Consider the following 9,991-nt stretch of genomic DNA (forward strand, 5'->3'; position numbering starts at 1 on the left):
TATCACGGGGAGCTGGAGCCAATCCCAACTTCCTCTGGACAAGGGCAGGATACACCCTGGACAAGTCGTCAGTCCACCACAAGACAAACACACACACACACTAAAACGGTTTAAAGTCACCAATTAATCTCACATTCTTGTTTATGGACTGCTGGAGAAAAGCAGAGCACCAGGAGAAAACCCATACACACACGAGAAGAACATGCAAACTCTACACAAAAAGACCACAGCTCACACTTAAACCTTGACCTTTTCACTGTGAGGCAACTACCGTAACCACTGCACCAGCGTATGCCAATGTGATCTTTCGTTGTGTGTGTGTGTGTGTGTGTGTGTCTGTGTGTGTGTGTGTGTGTGTATTCTGCATCTTGCTTTTCGCAATATCCTTGTGAACTCAAGATTTTCTTGAATCCTTTTCCTTGTCAACGTGTCCTGCACAGATGCATGTGTGTGTGTGTGTGTGTGTGTGTGTGTGTGTGTGTGTTACACATCTGGCCGGTCCCTTCTATCTCTTTGCAAACAAGCAGCAGCACCACAGGCCCTGTGGACATGAGTTGGACACAGAAAAGACCCGGTTTGTCAATGGTGAGTAGGACATGCGAGATAAGATCTGTTATAATTAAGTGACTCTTGAGCCAGTACTGTTGATGAATCACACTGAATAGTCACTGGCCGTGCATCTGTGTGTGTGTGCGCGCGTGTGTGTGTGGGTTGTGGTTTTATGAGGGAAGTGGAAGAAAAAATGCTTCAAGTTTTCATTTCTCAAGAGAGAAAAAAAAAATCTCGAAATCAGGAGCTTCAATGAGAGCTTAAGTTAAATCAGCTCATTTCATCACGATAAATCATAATCACACTGATTGCGTGTTATGGTTTTTGAAACAAACAAACAAAGAGCACATTTCTGAGACAGACAAACCTCCCTGTGTTAGCGAGCGGAGTTATTGTGCACCCACAAACACGCAGCCTATGGGAATAGCATCACACCATGTGCCGGCCAGATCTAATCTAATAATCAAAATCTCGGCGGCGATGTTTTCATTACACACAAATGGACGTGACGCAGTTGGAGAACATGTCGACTTGTTCCCGGTCTTTCCCTGCATTATTACTGAGATTGAATTAAAAATAACACAGGCCAAATGGTTAACCTCAAAGGGAAATTAGGAAAGTCTGGTCGTTCATTTCACAAACAGTCAGCTGTTTTCAGACTTGACAAAAGATCTTAAAACGCACCCTGTGGAACAACAATTGTGGAGATTAAAGGAAAATGTTTAGATGGAAATTAGAAAAAGATCAAAAGCATCACACTGATTTATGTGCAAGTAATGAAGTTTTAACATACAGTAGTCGGTCTTGTTATGTTTCAGGAAGCTTTGCTTCTGTTTGAAAAGGCTGATCGGATACTGAATTGCTAAAGCTGAACACAAAATGAAGAAAAAAAGCAGCATAGATTAAACAACGTGTTCCCGAGCAAGTTTTCTATCTCAGTACCACTTGTTGGGGGACACCAAAATGATGAAAATATGCAAATTAGAGACAATTTTCAATTGGATTTCCACTGAAATGGTGCAGGGATGCTGTATGGCACGAGCTAAATCACATGCAATGGATGCACAAATGTCAGTGACGTGAGACGGATGAAAATTCTTGAGGCGTCAGTCAAAATGGAATTTAAAAGAAAAGTGCAGGAGTCACTGAATGAAGACCAGACTGACATGCTCAATGTTTATTCCCCATTTCTTGCACTTCACAATACATAAAAACAAAGCTGAGATAAGTCTGAGACGTCCTCAAAAGCAAGGAGATGTGAAAGTTATACAAGTATTTTTAATACGTTTAAAATTCAACTGAGTTAATTACAAACCCCTACAAATGTTTTGGGAAGTTTTGGAGACTGAGCACAGCCAGATAGCGGCTTCTCTGCTGGACAGCTGTGGGAGGAGCATACAGATGACTACAGATAGAACAATATTTATTTGGGGGGGGAAACACGATATCTTCATAGCACTTGCATATCACTTCAGCTGATATGAGGGCTGATACAGAAAAAACAAAAACAAAAAAACAATATCATATAATCGCGATCCAGCATGTAGACATGTAAGCTCAACATTCACTATAAGAAGTAGCTCCTGAGGGAAACGGCTCACTGTGCGATGAGGCGGTGCTGTGGAGTTTGCATGTTCTGGCTGGGCGTTGCAGGAGTTGTATGTAGTGCAGATTCTCATTAAAAGCCCCAAAAATATGCAATATGCAAAATGTCACTTGCAAGAGGCACGTGCAAGGAAAACTCAAACTATATGAGAACACATACTCGAGCAGGGATCACAGACTTCACAGGAGTTAAAGAGTTTTATTGTCCTCTTGGTTGATGTAAAAAAATGGCTCCACAGGGGCAGGTCCGGAATTGTTCAAGAAACAATATTTACTGTCTCATTAGATGCGTTGCAATTCAGTGGAACCTTATTGTTTCATCTCATCTCTTCCCAGAGGGGTTTTCTTTAAAATGATATGACAGCTGGTCACTTCCAAGTGTCTGCAGCCGCACAAGACAGGCGGAGCAGGACGTTTCTCAAGAAACCTGAATTCGTCGACAGATCGTAGCCGGGATTCGCTTTCATTACTTGCCGTAACAAGACCATTATTTTGCATAACTTAAGTTCTTTCCTCTCCGAAAACAGACTTTCTACTTTGTGGACATGTAAAATCATGTGGCGGAGGCAGGTATTAATATTTTATACTACAAGCTCTCAGCTCGAGTGTGTGTGTGTGCCTGTGTGTGTGTGTGTGTGTGTGTGTGTGTGTGTCCTGGTTATGAAGGAATTTCATGAACATGCCTTCCTCTTGGGGATTCCATGGATGACTGTGGTTTGTTTTAAAAAGGTTAGGGCCATCATGTGTTTCTGATTTAGATCTAATTCAAGTTGTCAAATAAAATATTAGCCCCAATGGGATTTCTAATCATTTTTGATGATAATCGCCTGGGAATGTGTTTTGTAGACTTGGAGTGTGGATAAGGCGTTGTTTTTTTTTTTTTTCTCCCCCCCCCCCCCGTTTCTTTCTTTCTATTGGAAACAAAAGGGCACACATGTGTGGCAAGAGAGGAAAGAGAGAGAACGAGGACAAAAAAAGAGGGTGAAAGAGAATCACATCCAGAGATAGGTGGTGCATTCTGGCAGACAGTAGGAATCCATTTCACGCCCAGATGAAAGCAGTGTCAGAGGGGGAATGTGTGTATGTGTGTGCGCGCGTGTGTGTGTGTGTGTGTGTGTAGCGCGTGTGTGATAGGTGTGGCGGGACATGGGTTAGGCCTGTTAGCTTTTCCTAGGTGGAGGAGGAGGGTGGGAGGGAACACTTCATAATCCAGACCAATGCTCTCTCAGTGCAATTAATGACCACAAGTCACTGCAGCCCGCGGCCCGTTCTGACTTTTGTCTGTACAGAAAATCTTTCTCATACGTGATTCTCCTGCGAAGTATGTCACAGTAAAGGCACTGCGGTGGCACCGCAACGCTCGGTTAAACAGATTGAGAAACGACGTGGGGAGGTGTTAATGGTGTAAGAAAAAAAAAAAAAAGAAAGCAGAAGACTTCTAAAACAAATACTTCTGATAGACGTCTTGTACACAGAGCTGATGAAGAAATATGCGTCTGAACATTTTGACATGGCATGTCTTTTCAAAATTGTTTTTAAATACTATATTATGTGAGCAGCCCTGAATTTTAACTCCTGGGTTTAAAAACAAACCTTTAGAAATTACTTTGATTGAAACGGTTTACTACAGTCAGGAGACTGAATAAAATATTCAAAGTCACTATAAACAGCAATGAAAATAATGATGAGATAAAGAGAAAGAATGTGAAAAACTTTCACCAGGACCAGTTTCCTCACGTTTAAAAGGCGAATCAACCATTTATTCCTCCATCCTCTAAACCCACTTCATTCATTTTAGGGGTGCAAGATGCTGGAGCCAATCCAGCCCTGATGCACCCTGGGAAGGTTCAATCCACACCTAAAATTAGCCTATCAGACATGTTTGCACTGAATTACCCAGTGAACACCCACACACACAGGGGGGGAGCGTGTAATTGCCACAAAGAAAGGCCCAAAGCTCCAAACTGATTTAAGTTCCTGTCATTGTGAGGCACGAGCTGCCCAAATTAACCGAACGTGGATATTTGGATGTATAAAAGGGGCAGATTGTTTCCAGCTTCCACATCATTATTGTGACGCTGTGTAGGAGTGTCAGACACGCATCCATCCTGCATTTATTATAACAACAGTTGCCAACCTTTTACTTTGATTATAGTGAGTTTCACAACCACAGACAATGAATCAGTGTAATACGCCCTCATATATTCTGGTTACTGAAATACGCCATAAACAGAAGTGGTGTTATCAAAACTCAAGATATTTCATGTTGGCCTGATTGTGTGACTAAAATCAGTTAAAAACTTCACTGACATTGCGGTAGTGCGAGCATAACTCAAAATGTTTACCATTACATGAACGACTCCGACAATTTTCAGAATGTTTCCAGTTTTATGTTGAATGCTGACTTTAAACAAACCCAGACCCGGAGACAATATGTCTGTTTGATATGCCCGGTGAAACTGGGTGAAACTCTATCGGTCTGCACCAGCATGAAATTAAAGAAATGTGTTTGACTGAACATGCCCGTATACAAAGTGTTGGAGTTTAGGGATGCCAAAGGAAACATGAGGAGTGCTTAAGAAACGTCTGACACAAGCTGCACGGGCGACGCAGCCAGCTCCGGCCTTCGTCACGTCATGAGTAAATCTTTTGTTTTACCCCTGCCATTCTGTCCTCCCTCGGCAACAAAAAACATCCCGAAGAACAAACTCATGTTATAAGTTTAATGTAATGACTAAAAAATGTGCTGCTTGGCAGTGCTCAGTGAAGCTCCCGTATCTATCAGGGCGTTCTCCTCCGCAGCACTGACCTAAGTCCCAGCAGATGTATTTTACATGCTGGAAAGACATGTCGCATATCTCCACTCTGAGCTATGCGATTAAGATGAAACAGCCAGAGAGTAAACAACTGAGGAGAACACAGCCTGGGGAAGGCAGAAAGCACAAATGAATACACTTAAGCTGGACGACTGTGATTGTTGCTTCTGTGCTGGCCACTTTCCAGTCTGCTGAAGTGTCTTGGAGCAGGACATTGGGAGAGCTAACAGGCAAAGAGAGGTGAGAGAAACACCGACGGTCCATTAACCTGGAACATCTCCCTGCCAAAGCTTACCATAACCTCTGGGCAGACTTTCACTTGGTCTAAACTCAATAATTATAAAAAGACTTGAAAACTGGTAATTCACTCTGGACTCTCGACTCCCTCTTGGCCAAGCTGAGATTACAGCTGTTTAGTGTTGGAAACTGAATAAATGTCTCAATTTGAGTACTAAATCTTCATTCATATCCTTCGTCCGAGGATCAAAAGTTGACGCTAAGCGTCGGTGGTGTGTAACGACTCCGGTGCAGGAATGTAGTGGTGAAGAATGGAGCTGACAAGAATTCCAACAATACACATCATGTACAATATGAATCTACTGTATGTGGGCTGATGGCCATCTGGTTAGGGGCTGTGCAGTGTCTCCTCCCAGCAGGCAACTAAAGCTGAGCCAAGACCCCAGGCCCAACACCCTGCCGGACTTTGAAATCAGATCTTTATTGTCCATAAAGCCTCAGCCAAGTATGAAGAATCAGCCCTCCCTAACAAAACACACTCATCCAGCAGAGAGCAGAGGGACGAGATGAGAGGGAAACACAAAGAGTGGGTAAGGTGGCTCAGAGAGAGAGAGAGAGAGAGAGAGAGAGTACGGTGCTATTGTCACGCTAATGCTGCAAACTATGCTGCAGTTATTTATGGGTCACCGAGAGATAACTCAATTTTCATAACTTTCTAATTTTGTTTCGCTTGGTCCCAGGCCACAGATCAGTACGGCGCTCACCGCGGACTCTGCTGAAACATCACAACACCTTCTGTTAAAGCCACTGAAACACAATTAGTTCTTTTTTGTGCTTTTTTCAATACCGTATATTGACTGAGAAGAGCCATAGACAGAAATGTTCCTCAAAGAGAGGAGAATAAAATGTACAAAAGTTCAGTATTATGATTTGAAATATAATTAATTGAAGCAGTGATCTATTACCAGTGTATAGATTAAAGATGTTTTAAGCAGAAAAAGGGCATTTGTAGATGGAAAAATGCATTTTCACATTGTTTCTTTCGAAAAAAAAAAATGGACAAATGTCAAATTATATAGATTGTAAAATAGCTGAGCCCTCACTGTATTGCAAGGTGGACCCAATCGAGCCAACTCAACGCAAGCTTTTGTGGGTTCTTATCCAACTCATGCATGCAATCACAAATGTAGTAAAAAAAAAAAAATAAATAAATAAAAAAAATCACAATGAGACAGATTTCACACATCACTGCTATAGAAAGTTCCTGAGATAATACTGGACATATGTGTAATTTTACAGACCTTTGATGTCACAGTTTGGCCTTTTCAACATGTAATGATGATAAGTTTGGTGTGGTTTATTAATTCTGTTGTGTAATCCACATTTTTCCTTGAAAGAGACATGGGTGTGGGGCTTTATGGTTTAACTCATCTCTTTCTGTGAGCAATTATGTAAGTTGGATAGTTCGTTTTTTTCCCCCCCTCTCTCTCTTTCATTTTACATCTTCATCAAGCTCACCCGATCTCACACGCTACAACCTGGAAAAAGAAGTTAGATGATAGAATCAAAGACTGGCTTTGATGCCTGCTATTGGGAAATAACTTATTGCTGCGACATCAATACAATAATTAATTGGTAACAATTACTTTTATCATATTAGTTGGTTCAATTATTGTCACTGAAGTTCATCTGAGCTTGTTACTTTTATCATATGCTATCTTATTAGAGATAACTCCTTCAACTAAGTGGTGTAGTTTCAACAGATTTTTTTAATCAATCACCATAAGAAATAAATCCTATCTGATGACTGTGTGTGTTTTATTATGGACATACGTAGTTTACCCAGTCATACCGGCTTCCAATGAGGCACCGTGCCACAAACTCTAAAAGAACCTCAAAATCATTTCGCGAACATGATTCTAATCTGATCAGGTCGTCTGATTGAGCCAGTCCAAAATAGTTTGATCCAATATGAGGACAGGATTATTGTAATGCTGTGAATATGCAGCTTGTATATAAGTAAAACACTGCAACTTATCTGACCATCTGAACATCAACATTGCCATTATAACTTCAAAATGTGTATTTCTCACTGTAAAACAATACATCTCTGAACAAGCGAAAGTTGGAACAGTTGCACTAAATTGTCTGGAAAGCAATGTCATGTCACTCAGGCTAACTTGACACAGGTTGTATTGATCATGTACATGATTTGTTAACTCAGCGCGGCCAACTCTGCCTATGAAACAGCAGCGCAATCACCAGCTTCACGTCAACGCTTGGCAGTCATTGGCAGAACATTTTCTCCAACACGAAATTGCACCTGACGTGATGCTGGTGCTGTGTTAAGACACAGTGGAATGTAGCTCCATAACTGAACACAAAGGAGGGCACAAAGAATGGATATGTCTGTATGTATGTAATGGTATGGCGACTATATGCCTCATCGCACCAACATATCCCTTCACAGCACACTGAAAGCAGCCTTTAGTAGCACTAGCTTGAATTTCACCTCCTACCCTACTTACTCACTGCATTTGGCAGCCTGTGACTTCTTCCTCGTTCCCAAGTGGAAGTTCAAAGAGCGATTCCAGCGCAGAGGTGGAGACCCAGCGTGAGGTGAACATGGTGCTGACATGCTGACAGAACAAGACTAGGAGGAAACCAAATACAGCGGGAGCACTGAGGGCTGCAAGTTGCTTCAAAAGTGGATGGAGAGAAAAATCAAATGAGGTTATCGTTCTGTTCTTCTTAGCTGATCGGTGATCTTACCTCATGTGGTTCAAAATCTGTGTTTACAGTCTTTAGTTGTTCACAAACTTTCTATGATTTGGATTTAATGAACAAAGCAACTTTGAGAAGCAAATATATTACGGTGAACAGCTGCAGCTTATAATCTTCCAGTACATCACTAAATAGACAACAGAAATTTCATCATTTCTTATCTTGTACATTTGGACATGTAATCATCAAAATCAGAATGAAACATAATGTGATTCACTTGTGTGTTACACAATCCAAAATGATCTTAGAAGGACTTTAACTTTTCAGATCGATGACTATTTTACGTTACTGATAAGCAGATTTGACTCATGTCGGAATACATATTTGTGTTTTCCCCTCAAATATCACACCCTTTCACATTTCAGCTTTATTCAAATCTACACAATGATCAGAAAGGCACTACTGCAAATTTACCAACAAGAAATAGGTTCAAACTTTTTTTTTCATCAACAGTTTAAGACCATGTCAGACAGAAAGCTGAGGAAAATGGATAATAAATTCCAAAAAGGTGCGGTTTGGTCGGCTGCACCTAAAATTAAACATGCCTTAAATGGACCAAATTAAGCAAACACCTAGAGTGTTTTCGGTGGATTGGTTTCAAGCTGATTCAACCTTTACACATGGCATTGACACTCAGAAATACTGAAATGGCTGAAAAGTCTGGATAAATAAATGATCCCGGTCCCTTTGGGAACCACGTTTTGCAGACCATGGACAGAAATGAAGACTGCACATGTTCCACACTGAGTAAACTCTGTTCTCTACATCATCGTCATATGTTCTGTACCAAGAGTTAAATGTCAACGGATTTTGTCCTCAACCGTTAAAATCGTAATGGTTCGTTCCTATCATAGCTGACCTCTGACCCTGAGACACTGAAGTCCTGGACGTGGAGCGAGTATTGCTGAATGAACAGAGCCCGTCAGAGAGAGGTTTCTGGTGGCGTTTGGATGTGTTGCTCTTGTGATCGATTGCATCACTGCGGTGGAACGAAGTCGGGTGTCAGGACTTTTATAGGCGACTACAGAACAATGGTGTCCAATTTCAATGGATATGCCCTTGGCAAGAGTGGCGATAATACTACCCAGTCTATCTTGATCATCTCGCACACGCACACGCACACACACACACACACACACACACACACACACACACACACACACACGCACACACACCATTACCTTTCCATTATGTTTCCATTACGTCAGAACATTGACTACCATGACTATCCATGAAATCCTATTGGGAACTGAAATAATTACAAGTTTGAAAGGTTTAATTTTCCAGTTTGCAGCAACCAGACAACAATAACAAGGAACATGTCTGACTCCAGTCCAGAAAAGAGACAAGATGGTCATACGTACCACAGGAGGATGAAATGAAGCTCAAGAGGTACAATTTTCATTAATACTACATTCAGGAATTATCATAGCTGCTGTTCCAGAGCTTTAGATTAGCAGCAAGTCTATTTCACTGAAGAAACGAAAGGAAGGGTTTGATGTATGTGTATTACAGTCAAAAATAACATGAAAAAAATTCATGCACAGTGTACATACATGTATCAGCTTTCACCAAAACTTCCAGCATGTTGATGGACATCAGACCCACCTCAAAAACCTCCTTTTCTTCCAGTGGGAAACTCTCAGTTTGACTTTATTCAGAGGCATTTAACCCACTTATCAGTTACCTTTAACCTCGCATCATTTCTCTTTACACACACATAACTACTATTACTGTAACTACTACTTGCCTAATCCTAACCAGAGCCAACTGCTGCTCAGATGGCAGCCCCAGAGATTAAAGTTTGCTTTGTCTTCACGATGTTTTCAAACGAGAAGTGGAAAGTGAAGTTTATAGTTTCGGGATGACAGGATGACTCCCTCCCAGATGGCTCACAGTGTGCTGGCACATATCGGAGAGGTGCCATCACACCTGTAGACCCGCTGACAACACTCCATGTGATAAACACGCGCTGTACGGCAACTTTCTCTCTCTATCCC

Source organism: Salarias fasciatus, chromosome 16 (genome assembly GCF_902148845.1).
Source record: "Salarias fasciatus chromosome 16, fSalaFa1.1, whole genome shotgun sequence".
NCBI classification, from domain to species: Eukaryota; Metazoa; Chordata; class Actinopteri; order Blenniiformes; family Blenniidae; genus Salarias; species Salarias fasciatus.